The sequence below is a fragment of the Leptonychotes weddellii genome, unplaced genomic scaffold, assembly GCF_054177405.1.
Source record: "Leptonychotes weddellii isolate Sample4059 unplaced genomic scaffold, ASM5417740v2 HiC_scaffold_20409, whole genome shotgun sequence".
Classification (NCBI taxonomy): Eukaryota; Metazoa; Chordata; class Mammalia; order Carnivora; family Phocidae; genus Leptonychotes; species Leptonychotes weddellii.
The window spans coordinates 1-3,282 of NW_027790738.1; the positions used below are offsets into that span (position 1 = coordinate 1).

General features: G+C 34.9%; 1 long non-coding RNA gene across 1 annotated transcript; it reads right to left on the reverse strand.

Annotated features, from left to right (window-relative positions):
• Positions 1 to 94: 94 nt before the first annotated feature.
• LOC145718712 (uncharacterized) lies at positions 95 to 2,125 on the reverse strand. The gene is made up of 3 exons (XR_014141977.1): positions 1,818 to 2,125; positions 276 to 329; positions 95 to 181 (listed from the first exon to the last, which is right to left on the reverse strand). It is a non-coding gene; the product is annotated as an uncharacterized LOC145718712 (long non-coding RNA).
• Positions 2,126 to 3,282: the final 1,157 nt, after the last annotated feature.

Sequence of the window (3,282 nt, forward strand, 5' to 3'; positions counted from 1 at the left end):
TTATTAGTATTAAACAATTCATTCAGCATGCAATAAATCTTTATGTACACTATACATATAAGCACATATTTGCTTTTAAATCATGTTTTAACAACTTAAGAGTACAAATAATTACCTCATACTTTAATTTCTTGATTTCACAACAAAGTGCAGCATAAACAGTGATGACTTTGTTCAAGACCTAGTTTCATGAGGAAAAACATAAATAAAAAGATAAGTTATAGCAGATAACTAAAGCGTTTAAAAAATAGATTTTTAGGTTTAGAAATCTGTACCTTGTTTTCAGTCTTTATGAGTTCCAAAAGGGAAGACTGCTCATAAGGCAAAAGCTATAGAAACAAAGGGAAAGAATATTTCTTTTTAATTTGAAAAAAATCATTGAAATTTTAGATATTCAAATTGAGTCTAGCCCTATTCTATTTAAACTTGTCTTGGACCCTGTACTTAGCACTAACACACACCAGATGGGGATTGATTGCTAATTGGTATAGGATTTCTTTTGGGGGTGGTGAAAGTGCTCTTAAATTGAGTCTGGTGATGGCTGCACAATTCTGTGAATACACTAAAAGCCAAAGAATTATATGATATGTGAATTTCAAGAAAACTGTTACTAAATAAGTCAATAGGTAACTCAGGACAGTGTCTAATACATAATAAATGTTCAGTAAATGTTAATTATTATTTAAGTGGTAACAGGCTAGTTTCAAAGATAAAACAAGATAGAATGATCTCGAAATGGAACAGAGCAGGAGTGACTTATTAAAGATTTTGTTCATTTATTTGAGACAGAGATAGCAAGAGTGAGCATGAGCAGGGGAGGAGAGGGAGAAGCAGGGCCCCCCCGCCCCGTGAGCAGGAAGCCCAACACAGGGCTTAACCCCAGGACCCTGGGACCACGGACCTGAGCCGAAGGCAGACGCTTAACCGACTGAGCCACCCAGGCTCCCCAGGAGTGACTTATTTCATACATTAAAAAATTACTCTAAATAAAATTCTACTACTATTATTACACTATATGTTAAATAACTGGAATTTAAATAAAAACTGAAAAAAATTACTCCCACATTAAGATACCCTAAATGGCATAAGGGAAAATGATGGACTCTATATCTTCATTAGACTATGAGTGAGATGGATACATGTGTTTGACAAAAATTCACTGAACAGTATATTGTGTATCTATGCATTTCACTATATGTAAGATAATCTCAATAAGGAACAAATAAAGTTTGAATATTCTATTCCAACCCTTTTCATTTTCTTGATGAAAAACAAAGGCTACCTCAAAAGTCTGTGTTATTCATTAAAACAAAAAACGAAAAACACACATCTGCCTGGCTTCAAGATAAGGAAATTCACAATTTTTCTCCAAGTTTCTTCTGGTTCTCTAGATGCCAGATAATAAAAATATACAGTTGACCTTTGAACACAGGTTTGAACGGCATGGGTCCACTTACATGCAGGTTTATCTTTTTATAAATACAGTACAGCACTATAAATGTATTTTCTTTGTGATTTTCTCATAACATTTTCTTTTGTCTAGCTTACCGTAAGAATAAAGTATATAATACATATACGAAATATGTGTTAATCGACTGTTTATGTTATTGGTAAGGCTTCTGGTCAACAGCAGGCTATTAGTTAAGTTTGGGGAGTCTAAAGTTCTATGTAGATTTTCAACTGCATGGGAAGTCAGCACTCCTAACCCCCACATTATTCAAGGGCCAAATGTATATTCCATTTTTTAAAATTATGTTTTCAAGATACAGTATGTCCTGAAAATGTATACATAAATTAAAAATAAAACAAAATCAAACCTTTAATGCTATTGGATCAAGATTGAAATCCCAAACATCACCAATTGAATCATCCAGTGCATCTTCAATTCTTCTCAATTGAGATGTATACTCCTCAAGAAATTTCCCGTAATTCTTAAGTTGGACTTCAGCATGAATTTCTAAATTTAAATTTTAAAACAGTATGTAAGAAGTACAAGTAATAAATTACAGGACATTTACTTCAAAAAATCTCAAAAGTCACAGCAAAGTAGTTACTAAGCATTTTTAAATATATTACTCTGCAATGTCTGGACTTCTTGAAAATAAAGTTTCAAAGTTAAACAATAATTCAGCTTTTTTTTTTTTTTTAAAGATTTTTTATTTATTTATTTGAGACAGAGAGAATGAGATACAGAGAGCATGAGAGGGAGGAGGGTCAGAGGGAGAAGCAGACTCCCTGCCGAGCAGGGAGCCCGATGCGGGACTCGATCCCGGGACTCCAGGATCATGACCTGGGCCGAAGGCAGTCGCTTAACCAACTGAGCCACCCAGGCGCCCAATAATTCAGCTTTTAATCTTTTCCAAATAATAAGATAATTTTAAAAGCTATAGATGTTAACAATATACAGCAATACCACATTTAAACTATAACTTTAAAGTACTATGAAAAAATTACTGTCCCATTTACCCCCTAAGCTAGGGCTTTTAAACAATCTGAATAATGCCTTAGACAACTCAACATCTTGATTCTGTTTTAGTCATAAATAACTTCTGGGGAAAAAAAAAAAAAAGACCTGAATCAAGTATAAAAATCTGTGTTGTCATAGAAGCAAAATTTAAAAACATAATTCTTAAGTCTCTGTAGCGTAAACTGTCTAAAAATACATCTAAATATTGGTTTTTTTTAGATTTTATTTATTTATTTGACAGAGAGAGACACAGCGAGAGAGGGAACACAAGCAGGGGGAGTGGGAGAGGGAGAAGTAGGTTTCCCGCTGAGCAGGGAGCCCAATGCGGGGCTCGATCCCAGGACCCCAGGATCATGACCTAAGCCGAAGGCAGACGCTTAACGACTGAGCCACCCAGGCACCCCCATCTAAATACTGTTTTTAAAACGGTTTTAGCCCTGCTTTATCATAATGAATGTTATTTCTGTAATGCCCAAAATTTATGAAGATATTTTAATTTTTTAACTATCATAATAGAGTTGGAAAAGCCAGTAAAGAACACTGAGTACAGAATACTGTGCTTATGGAAAAAGCCCAGATGTCCATTGACAGACGAATGGATAAGGAAGATGTGGTGTGAATGGATAAGGAAGATGTGGTGTGTGTGTGTACACACACACACACACACACACACACACACACACACACAATGGAATATTACACAGCCATCAAAAAATGAAATCTTGCCATTTGCAACGACGTGGATGGAACTAGAGGGTATTATGCTAAGCGAAATAAGTCAGAGAAAGACAAGTATCAATATGGTCTCACTGATA